Here is a 12,292-nt window from a genome sequence, read left to right as displayed (position 1 = left end):
CTTTAATGCGAAATACTACAATGAGGCGGTCAGAAGCGCCAAGAGGAAAGAGTTCGTTCACCTGACCCAGCGGGAGAACATGAGCGTCACTGAGTATACTACTCAGTTTGACCGGTTGGCGAGGTTAGCCTCGGGAATTGTGCCGACCGACTTTAGCAAGAAGGAGAAGTATCTGGACGGGTTGAATCCCAAGATCAGGCATGACCTGATGATTACCACCGACGACAGCACCACCTATGCTCAGATGGTGGAGAAGGCACTGCGAGCTGAGGGCGCAGTGGGGTGCATGTCAGAATCAGCCAGTACTCCGGTTAGTGGCGGAGCTCCTACCCCTCCTGCATCAGGCTTTAGCAGGGGGAGTAGTGGTTCGGCCATTGATCAGAGGAAGAGGGCACCCACTGCTTCCGGTGGCTCGAGTCAGAACAAGAGGTTCCGGGGAACCGAACGGAGGAGTCGTCCTGGTGGTACTGAGACCCGATTCTCCTATCCCGAGTGCCCTAGCTGCAAGAGGCACCATCGGGGTGAGTGCAAAGGTCAGGGATGCTTTCATTGTGGCATGCCCGGACACTTCAAGAGGGAATGTCCCCAGCTCCGACCAGAGGCACCGAGAGCTCCAGCGATACCCACTCCAGCCAGGGTATTCGCTATCACGCAGGCTGATGCAGATGCCAGCCCATCAGTAGTCACAGGTCAGCTTTTCATTAACAACTCGCTTTATTCAGTGCTGTTTGATTCTGGGGCTACACATTCTTATGTGGCGGCCAGAGTCTTTAGTAAGTTGGGTAGACCCTTTGATAGATATGAATCAGGGTTTGGAACCCTGTTACCTGGCGGAGAATTGGTTATCTCCAATAGGTGGATTAGGTCTATGCCGATCAGGATAGATGGTAGAGAGTTAAGCGCTGATCTGATAGAGATGAGCTTAGTCGAATTCGATATTATTTTAGGAATGGATTTCCTATCTAAATATTCGGCGAGCATTGACTGTAAGAGGAAGATGGTGGTCTTCCAACCGGAAAGTGAAGAACCGTTTGTATTTGTGGGTTCGGTTCAGGGATCTCGGATCCCGGTGATCTCGGCTATGTCAGCGAGAGAATTATTGCACGGTGGGTGCTTAGGGTTTCTGGCCGTGGTGGTGGACACCACTCGGCCAGACACCATTCGGCCAGAGGACATCAGAGTGGTTCGGGAATTTTTGGACGTCTTTCCCGAAGAACTTCCAGGGTTACCACCTCAGCGGGAGATCGATTTCGTGATTGACTTGGCCCCAGGGGTGGATCCAGTTTCCAAAGCCCCGTATAGGATGGCTCCAGCTGAACTTAAGGAACTAAAGATTCAGCTTCAAGGGTTGCTTGACATAGGGTTCATTCGGCCCAGTGTGTCACCCTGGAGAGCCCCGGTTTTGTTCGTCAAGAAGAAGGATGGATCTATGAGGATGTGCATCGACTACAGAGAGTTGAACAAGCTGACGGTGAAGAATAAATATCCATTACCTAGGATCGATGACTTGTTCGATCAGCTTCAGGGAAGACGGTCTTTTCTAAGATTGATCTCCGTTCGGGTTATCATCAGTTGAGAATCCGAGAGGAGGACATTCCAAAGACGGCTTTCCGCACTAGGTATGGACACTACGAGTTTCTGGTTATGTCATTCGGACTAACCAATGCTCCTGCAGCATTCATGGACCTGATGAATAGAGTATTCAAGGATTTCCTCGATATCTGTGTGATTGTGTTTATCGACGACATCCTCGTGTACTCTCAATCAGAAGAGGAGCATGAGTTACATCTTCAGATGGTACTGCAACGACTTCGAGAACATAAGCTCTACGCCAAGTTCAAGAAATGTGAGTTCTGGTTGTCTCAGGTGTCCTTCCTAGGGCACATTGTGAGTAAAGATGGGATCAAGGTGGATCCCGGGAAGATTGAATCCGTCAGGGATTGGCCGAGACCGAAGACAGTGACAGAGATCAGAAGCTTCTTGGGATTAGCTGGGTACTACCGTAGGTTCGTGGAGGGGTTCTCCAAAATTTCAATGCCCCTAACCGAGCTTACAAAGAAGAATCAGCGATTTATCTGGTCAGATAAATGCGAAGCTAGTTTTCAGGAGCTGAAACAGAGGTTGATTACTGCTCCGGTACTAGCTTTGCCTTCGGACAAGGAGAAGTTCGTAGTCTACTGTGACGCATCCAAACAGGGTTTGGGGTGTGTATTGATGCAAGCCGATCGGGTTATCGCTTATGCCTCCCGTCAGTTAAAGGATTATGAACAGCGATACCCGACTCATGATTTAGAATTGGCCGCAGTGGTTTTTGCACTGAAGATTTGGCGGCATTACCTTTATGGGGAGAAGTGTGAGATCTATACCGACCATAAAAGTCTCAAGTATTTCTTTACTCAGAAAGATTTGAACATGAGACAAAGGCGTTGGTTGGAATTAGTGAAGGATTACGATTGCGAGATCCTCTATCATCCCGGAAAAGCCAATGTAGTGGCCGATGCCCTGAGCAGAAAGGGTCCCGGGCAAGTAGCTAGCATGGTTCAGATCTCACCCCAGCTAGCTGAGGATATGGTTAGATCCAGCATTGAGTTTGTGGTAGGTCAGCTTCACAACTTGACGCTGCAATCTGATCTATTAGAAAGAATAAAAGTCGCTCAGATGACAGATCCGGAGTTAGTGAAGATCCGAGATGAGGTATTGGCTGGTCAAGCCAAAGACTTTTCAGTGTCAGATAGTGGGATGCTTTTGTATAAAGCCAGGGTTTGTGTTCCGAGCAGTGCGGAACTTAGAAATGAGATCTTTGAGGAGGCTCATTCTACTCCATATTCTCTGCATCCCGGCACCACCAAGATGTACCAAGATTTGAAACCGTACTTCTGGTGGAACGGTATGAAGAAGAATTTGGTAGAATTCGTATCGAGATGCCTCACTTGTCAGCAGATCAAGGCTGAACATCAGAGACCAGCAGGGTTGTTGCAGCCTCTAACCCTACCAGAATGGAAATGGGAGGATATTGCGATGGATTTTGTGGTCGGGTTACCTAGGACCACGGGTTTGCATGATTCCATCTGGGTAGTGGTGGACCGATTTACGAAATCTGCTCATTTTCTGCCGGTCAGAACAACATTTACAGTGGATCAGTTGGCAGAGTTATATGTCAGGGAGATAGTGAGACTTCACGGGGTACCGAAGTCTATAGTTTCGGACAGGGATCCGAAATTCACCTCCAAATTTTGGCAAAGTTTGCAACGGGCAATGGGTACGAAGCTGAAATTCAGTACAACATTTCATCCTCAGACAGATGGTCAGTCCGAAAGGACAATTCAGATATTGGAGGATATGTTGAGAGCCTGTGTTATGGACTTTGAAGGCTCATGGAGTAAGTATCTACCGTTGTTAGAATTCTCTTACAACAACAGTTATCAGAGTACGATAGGGATGGCACCCTATGAACTGTTGTACGGTAGGAAATGTAGATCCCCTATCCACTGGGATGAGACAGGGGAGAGGAAATACCTGGGTCCAGAGTCGGTTCAGCGGACCAATCAGGCGATAGAGAAGATAAAAGCTAGAATGCTTGCCTCACAGAGCAGACAGAAGAGTTACGCAGATCCGAAACGCAGAGATGTTGAGTTCCAAGTAGGGGAACATGTATTTTTACGAGTATCTCCGATGAAGGGGATTAAACGTTTCGGGAAAAGAGGCAAGTTATGCCCTAGATTTACAGGACCTTTCGAGATTCTCGAGAAGATAGGTCAAGTGGCATATCGGTTAGCATTGCCTCCAGCCTTATCAGCAGTGCACAACGTATTCCATGTCTCAATGTTGAGAAAATACGTTTCAGACCCCTCTCATATACTCAGTTATGAGAGTCTTCAGCTTCAGCCAGACATGTCATATGAGGAACAACCAGTGCAGATCCTGGATAGAAAGGATAAAGTCCTTCGGAATAAGACCATAGCATTGGTCAAGGTTCTCTGGAGAAACAGTAAGGTGGGAAGAAGCCACCTGGGAGCTAGAGTCAGATATGCGAGCTCAATATCCAGAGTTATTCAGGTTAGATTTCGGGGACGAAATCCTTTTAAGGGGGGGATAGTTGTAAAGCCCGCTTAGTTAATTTGGAAATTAGCAGTTGTTTATGTTTAATTATGAAATTATTTATAGCTATTTAAATAATTTATTACTGTTATTTATGGAATTCAGAAATGCATGATTATGTCATCAGTAGCTTTTATATTTTGCATTTTCGGTGTCCGGTATTTTGGAACTCGGCGTTTGGCTCAGTAGAAATCACAACTTAGTATGTTAGTAATTTGGGGACGGGTTTTAGACATTGGGAATGTCGGGAATGGCCGGGAATTTAGAATTTCCCAAAAATACCCCTTTAGTATGATTTATGTGATTTTATGGTGAAGGGGCAAAATGGTCTTTTTGCCCCATTAGTGTTTTGTCTTTTAGTGACTTTTAAATGGAAATTAAATGTTAATTGTTTATTTTTAGTTGGCTGAAATAAGTTTATGTAAATAGCTTTTATTTCATTTCTCACACTTAGCAAAAATAGAATTTTCAAAAAAGAAACTCTCTCTTTCTTTCCCTTCCATTTTCGGCCAAGCTTTGAGCAGCAAGGAGTGGGTTTTTCTCCCTTGATTTTGGCTTGTTGATTCATCATCTCTTAAGGTCCATTGCTAGCTAGGTTGGTTCTTGTCTCTCCTTCTTTAATTTCTTAAAAAAATGGTGAAAATTGATGAAATGCATGCATGATTTTGGTATATGTTGCTGCTGTGATTTTGTTGTTGATATATGTGATTTAAAGCATGTTATTTGATATTAATTGAACTATGATGAAAGCATGTAGGTTAGATTGTTAAAGCTTTGAGTTTTCTTTACAAAAATATGATTTTTGGAGGAAATTATAGTGATTATGTTTCTGTATTGTTGCTGTAGTTTCTAATTGTTTTCAGTGATGATTTTATGCTAGTTTAAGTAGAATTAAGCTAGTGGAATGCATGTTTAGGTGGATTTGCTCAAGCTTGAGTTTGGAACTCAAAGCTTGAGCTCCAATGGTGATTTTTGTATATGTGGTTTCTGGGTGGTTTTGATGCTTTGGATTTGTTCTAGGGATAGTTTTGAGCAGGTCTGGAAAGTTTGGGACCAATTGGGGTTGAATTGGTCGAGTTATGAGAATTTTAGTTGGTGCTGCGAGAACCGATTCGGTTGTGCATCCGGAATTCGGATGAGGGTTCAGTAATTCCCAGAACCGGAATTCCGGTTGGGCAACCGGTCTGCCGGTTGGGGAATTTTTCCGAACCCTAGTTTTCCTCGTTTTTAGGTTTTTAGGGGTATTGCCATGCTTTTTATCGATAGGGAAACTTTTAGTTCCAAGTTTTAGTCCCCGGGAAGTGATTTAGCGTGTCACTTATAGCGTTGTGATTTTTATGGTTTAGGAGCCAGTAATCCGCCGCTCAGCTTCAGTTCCAGTCAGGTTGACCGGCACACCTGAAATCGGAATCCAGGTAAGATTAGTATAAGAGTATGCATATGTAGATTACATGTTTAGCGTGCATGTAGGAAGCCTGCTAGATTACATTAGTTATGTATTTAGGCTTCGAACCATCCAACCCTGTCACGTCGGTACAGGCTGGAGTATGACCAGCAGCCGGAGTATGACCGGTTCGACCGATCAGGCTGACACTTGGTTGGTGGTTCGGTGCTATTGACCTATCCGTCGGTACGCTGGAGTATGACCAGCGGCGGAGTATGACCGGTTCGACCGATCGGGAGGATACTTGTCAATAGTACCGTCCCCCGAACGTTCATAACTCGGTACCATGTTGGACATGGCGGTAGTGGCTCGGTACCATGTTGGACATGGCGATAGCGGGACTCGCATCGTGTTGGACACGGCGATTAGTTATGTATGATATTATTATGCTTTTCTTGCGAGTACGTCGACTCACAGTTTATGTTCATGTGTAGGTAAAGGCAAGGCTATAGCTGATGGACCGTGAGCGAGCTTATGAGATTGTACATGTCGGGGCGGTTAGGCCTGGAGCGTACGATCCTCGGGACAGCAAGGCTGAAATTTTGTAACTGTCGTTAGACGACTTTTATTTTGATGTAATAGTTAAACAGTGAAACTTTTTGTAAATATTTTTATAATCGGGATCCCGAGTCTTTTATAATATGTTTTACAAGTTTAATCAAAAAGCAAAATTTTAATTAATCACGTTTTTCCATAAACCTCGTTGATTAGCAACGAGCTGCACAGTACGTTTAAAAATCACGTAATACGCCTAAGGTAGTTAGGGTGTTACAATTTGGTATCAGAGCCGCCAGGTTGTCTTCCAAAGATCGTCACGACATGTACAATCATCATCAGCAGTTAGCTCGGTTCACGGTTCAGTAAGCCTTTATTGCTTTAGTAGTTTATTTTATTCAGTTATGAAAAAGAAAAGCCTGTTAGGAGGCATGTTAGTAGCCTGATAGTAGAATAGGCGCATGTTTCATTTCTAATTTCCAAATTAAGCGGCATTAGTAAGCTCGCCTTGAATACGACCTGATATGCCAACTCTTGGTTTCGCAGGCGGTTCTAACTAGATGGACGCCAGGCGGACTACCAGGAGTCAGGGCAACTCCGTAGGGTCGAATCAGGGACAGGGAGCTCAGTTTCCCCCACCTGCCAGGGGCCGAGGTAGAGGTCCCCGAGGCAGGGCTCGTGGCCGGGGTGATGAGAACCCGCCACAGACTGCCTGTGCTCCCCGGCCGATCGGGGAGCCCCGGGTGGGAGTTGCGGTTTGCGGAGATGCAAGCCCGGATCGAAGAGAAAGACCTCGAGATTCGAGAGGTTGAGACGGCGGGGTGCTCTGGGTTCCTGTGCCCGTAGTTCCGGTGGCACCCGCCTCGCCGCCTGTGCCGAGATAGTGGTGGCGGCCCATAGATTGGAACCATTGTATGAGCGGTTCGGAAGCAAGCACCTCCGGTATTCCCGGGAGGTCGGACGTGATGAAAGCCGAACAGTGGCCGACGATGATTACCGGAATCCCGAATTTCATGGGTGTCACCGGTAACGACAGAGTGGTGTGCGCCACGTTTCAGTTCCAGGAGGACGCCCTGGTATGGTGGGACATGGTGTCTCAGATTCATGATGTCACCACCATGACCTGGGAAAGGTTTCAGGAACTCTTTAATGCGAAATACTACAATGAGGCGGTCAGAAGCGCCAAGAGGAAAGAGTTCGTTCACCTGACCCAGCGGGAGAACATGAGCGTCACTGAGTATACTACTCAGTTTGACCGGTTGGCGAGGTTAGCCTCGGGAATTGTGCCGACCGACTTTAGCAAGAAGGAGAAGTATCTGGACGGGTTGAATCCCAAGATCGGGCATGACCCGATGATTACCACCGACGACGGCACCACCTATGCTCGGATGGTGGAGAAGGCACCGCGAGCCGAGGGCGCGGTGGGGTGCATGTCGAATCGGCGAGTACTCGGTTAGTGGCGGAGCTCCTACCCCTCCCGCATCGGGCTTTAGCGGGGGAGTAGTGGTTCGGCCATTGATCGGAGGAAGAGGGCACCCATCGCTTCCGGCGGCTCGAGTCGAACAAGAGGTTCGGGGGAACCAGAACAGAGGGAGTCGTCCTGGTGGTAATGAGACCCGATTCTCCTATCCCGAGTGCCCTAGCTGCAAGAGGCACCATCGGGGTGAGTGCAAAGGTCAGGGATGCTTTCATTGTGGCATGCCCGGACACTTCAAGAGGGAATGTCCCCAGCTCCGGCCAGAGGCACCGAGAGCTCCAGCGATACCCACTCCAGCCAGGGTATTCGCTATCACGCAGGCTGATGCAGATGCCAGCCCATCAGTAGTCACAGGTCAGCTTTTCATTAACAACTCGCTTTATTCAGTGCTGTTTGATTCTGGGGCTACACATTCTTATGTGGCGGCCAGAGTCTTTAGTAAGTTGGGTAGACCCTTTGATAGATATGAATCAGGGTTTGGAACCCCGTTACACAGCGGAGAATTGGTTATCTCCAATAGGTGGATTAGGTCTATGCCGATCAGGATAGATGGTAGAGAGTTAAGCGCTGATCTGATAGAGATGAGCTTAGTCGAATTCGATATTATTTTAGGAATGGATTTCCTATCTAAATATTCGGCGAGCATTGACTGTAAGAGGAAGATGGTGGTCTTCCAACCGGAAAGTGAAGAACCGTTTGTATTTGTGGGTTCGGTTCAGGGATCTCGGATCCCGGTGATCTCGGCTATGTCAGCGAGAGAATTATTGCACGGTGGGTGCTTAGGGTTTACGGCCGTGGTGGTGGACACCACTCGGCCGTACACCATTCGGCCGAGAGGACATCAGAGTGGTTCGGGAATTTTTGGACGTCTTTCCCGAAGAACTTCCAGGGTTACCACCTCAGCGGGAGATCGATTTCGTGATTGACTTGGCCCCAGGGGTGGATCCAGTTTCCAAAGCCCCGTATAGGATGGCTCCAGCTGAACTTAAGGAACTAAAGATTCAGCTTCAAGGGTTGCTTGACATAGGGTTCATTCGGCCCAGTGTGTCACCCTGGAGAGCCCCGGTTTTGTTCGTCAAGAAGAAGGATGGATCTATGAGGATGTGCATCGACTACAGAGAGTTGAACAAGCTGACGGTGAAGAATAAATATCCATTACCTAGGATCGATGACTTGTTCGATCAGCTTCAGGGGAAGACGGTCTTTTCTAAGATTGATCTCCGTTCGGGTTATCATCAGTTGAGAATCCGAGAGGAGGACATTCCAAAGACGGCTTTCCGCACTAGGTATGGACACTACGAGTTTCTGGTTATGTCATTCGGACTAACCAATGCTCCTGCAGCATTCATGGACCTGATGAATAGAGTATTCAAGGATTTCCTCGATATCTGTGTGATTGTGTTTATCGACGACATCCTCGTGTACTCTCAATCAGAAGAGGAGCATGAGTTACATCTTCAGATGGTACTGCAACGACTTCGAGAACATAAGCTCTACGCCAAGTTCAAGAAATGTGAGTTACGGTTGTCTCGTGTGTCCTTCCTAGGGCACATTGTGAGTAAAGATGGGATCAAGGTGGATCCCGGGAAGATTGAATCCGTCAGTGATTGGCCGAGACCGAAGACAGTGACTGAGATCCGAAGCTTCTTGGGATTAGCTGGGTACTACCGTACGTTCGTGGAGGGGTTCTCCAAAATTTCAATGCCCCTAACCGAGCTTACAAAGAAGAATCAGCGATTTATCTGGTCAGATAAATGCGAAGCTAGTTTTCAGGAGCTGAAACAGAGGTTGATTACTGCTCCGGTACTAGCTTTGCCTTCGGACAAGGAGAAGTTCGTAGTCTGCGTGACGCATCCAAACAGGGTTTGGGGTGTGTATTGATGCAAGCCGATCGGGTTATCGCTTATGCCTCCCGTCAGTTAAAGGATTATGAACAGCGATACCCGACTCATGATTTAGAATTGGCCGCAGTGGTTTTTGCACTGAAGATTTGGCGACATTACCTTTATGGGGAGAAGTGTGAGATCTATACCGACCATAAAAGTCTCAAGTATTTCTTTACTCAGAAAGATTTGAACATGAGACAAAGGCGTTGGTTGGAATTAGTGAAGGATTACGATTGCGAGATCCTCTATCATCCCGGAAAAGCCAATGTAGTGGCTGATGCCCTGAGCAGAAAGGGTCCCGGGCAAGTAGCTAGCATGGTTCAGATCTCACCCCAGCTAGCTGAGGATATGGTTAGATCCAGCATTGAGTTTGTGGTAGGTCAGCTTCACAACTTGACGCTGCAATCTGATCTATTAGAAAGAATAAAAGTCGCTCAGATGACAGATCCGGAGTTAGTGAAGATCCGAGATGAGGTATTGGCTGGTCAAGCCAAAGACTTTTCAGTGTCAGATAGTGGGATGCTTTTGTATAAAGCCAGGGTTTGTGTTCCGAGCAGTGCGGAACTTAGAAATGAGATCTTTGAGGAGGCTCATTCTACTCCATATTCTCTGCATCCCGGCACCACCAAGATGTACCAAGATTTGAAACCGTACTTCTGGTGGAACGGTATGAAGAAGAATTTGGTAGAATTCGTATCGAGATGCCTCACCTGTCAGCAGATCAAGGCTGAACATCAGAGACCAGCAGGGTTGTTGCAGCCTCTAACCCTACCAGAATGGAAATGGGAGGATATTGCGATGGATTTTGTGGTCGGGTTACCTAGGACCACGGGTTTGCATGATTCCATCTGGGTAGTGGTGGACCGATTTACGAAATCTGCTCATTTTCTGCCGGTTAGAACAACATTTACAGTGGATCAGTTGGCAGAGTTATATGTCAGGGAGATAGTGAGACTTCACGGGGTACCGAAGTCTATAGTTTCGGACAGGGATCCGAAATTCACCTCCAAATTTTGGGAAAGTTTGCAACGGGCAATGGGTACGAAGCTGAAATTCAGTACAGCATTTCATCCTCAGACAGATGGTCAGTCCGAAAGGACAATTCAGATATTGGAGGATATGTTGAGAGCCTGTGTTATGGACTTTGAAGGCTCATGGAGTAAGTATCTACCGTTGTTAGAATTCTCTTACAACAACAGTTATCAGAGTACGATAGGGATGGCACCCTATGAACTGTTGTACGGTAGGAAATGTAGATCCCCTATCCACTGGGATGAGACAGGGGAGAGGAAATACCTGGGTCCAGAGTCGGTTCAGCGGACCAATGAGCCGATAGAGAAGATAAAAGCTAGAATGCTTGCCTCACAGAGCAGACAGAAGAGTTACGCAGATCCGAAACGCAGAGATGTTGAGTTCCAAGTAGGGGAACATGTATTTTTACGAGTATCTCCGATGAAGGGGATTAAACGTTTCGGGAAAAGAGGCAAGTTATGCCCTAGATTTACAGGACCTTTCGAGATTCTCGAGAAGATAGGTCAAGTGGCATATCGGTTAGCATTGCCTCCAGCCTTATCAGCAGTGCACAACGTATTCCATGTCTCAATGTTGAGAAAATACGTTTCAGACCCCTCTCATATACTCAGTTATGAGAGTCTTCAGCTTCAGCCAGACATGTCATATGAGGAACAACCAGTGCAGATCCTGGATAGAAAGGATAAAGTCCTTCGGAATAAGACCATAGCATTGGTCAAGGTTCTCTGGAGAAACAGTAAGGTGGAAGAAGCCACCTGGGAGCTAGAGTCAGATATGCGAGCTCAATATCCAGAGTTATTCAGGTTAGATTTCGGGGACGAAATCCTTTTAAGGGGGGGGATAGTTGTAAAGCCCGCTTAGTTAATTTGGAAATTAGCAGTTGTTTATGTTTAATTATGAAATTATTTATAGCTATTTAAATAATTTATTACTGTTATTTATGGAATTCAGAAATGCATGATTATGTCATCAGTAGCTTTTATATTTTGCATTTCCGGTGTCCGGTATTTTGGAACTCGGCGTTTGGCTCAGTAGAAATCACAACTTAGTATGTTAGTAATTTGGGGACGGGTTTTAGACATTGGGAATGTCGGGAATGGCCGGGAATTTAGAATTTCCCAAAAATACCCCTTTAGTATGATTTATGTGATTTTATGGTGAAGGGGCAAAATGGTCTTTTTGCCCCATTAGTGTTTTGTCTTTTAGTGACTTTTAAATGGAAATTAAATGTTAATTGTTTATTTTTAGTTGGCTGAAATAAGTTTATGTAAATAGCTTTTATTTCATTTCTCACACTTAGCAAAAATAGAATTTTCAAAAAAAAAAAGAAACTCTCTCTTTCTTTCCCTTCCATTTTTGGCCAAGCTTTGAGCAGCAAGGAGTGGGTTTTTCTCCCTTGATTTTGGCTTGTTGATTCATCATCTCTTAAGGTCCATTGCTAGCTAGGTTGGTTCTTGTCTCTCCTTCTTTAATTTCTTAAAAAATGGTGAAAATTGATGAAATGCATGCATGATTTTGGTATATGTTGCTGCTGTGATTTTGTTGTTGATATATGTGATTTAAAGCATGTTATTTGATATTAATTGAACTATGATGAAAGCATGTAGGTTAGATTGTTAAAGCTTTGAGTTTTCTTTACAAAAATATGATTTTTGGAGGAAATTATAGTGATTCTGTTTCTGTATTGTTGCTGTAGTTTCTAATTGTTTTCAGTGATGATTTTATGCTAGTTTAAGTAGAATTAAGCTAGTGGAATGCATGTTTAGGTGGATTTGCTCAAGCTTGAGTTTGGAACTCAAAGCTTGAGCTCCAATGGTGATTTTTGTATATGTGGTTTCTGGGTGGTTTTGATGCTTTGGA

Source organism: Cannabis sativa, chromosome 1 (genome assembly GCF_029168945.1).
Source record: "Cannabis sativa cultivar Pink pepper isolate KNU-18-1 chromosome 1, ASM2916894v1, whole genome shotgun sequence".
NCBI classification, from domain to species: domain Eukaryota; kingdom Viridiplantae; phylum Streptophyta; class Magnoliopsida; order Rosales; family Cannabaceae; genus Cannabis; species Cannabis sativa.
The sequence above is the reverse complement of the archived record's forward strand: the minus strand, read 5'-3'. Positions refer to the sequence as shown.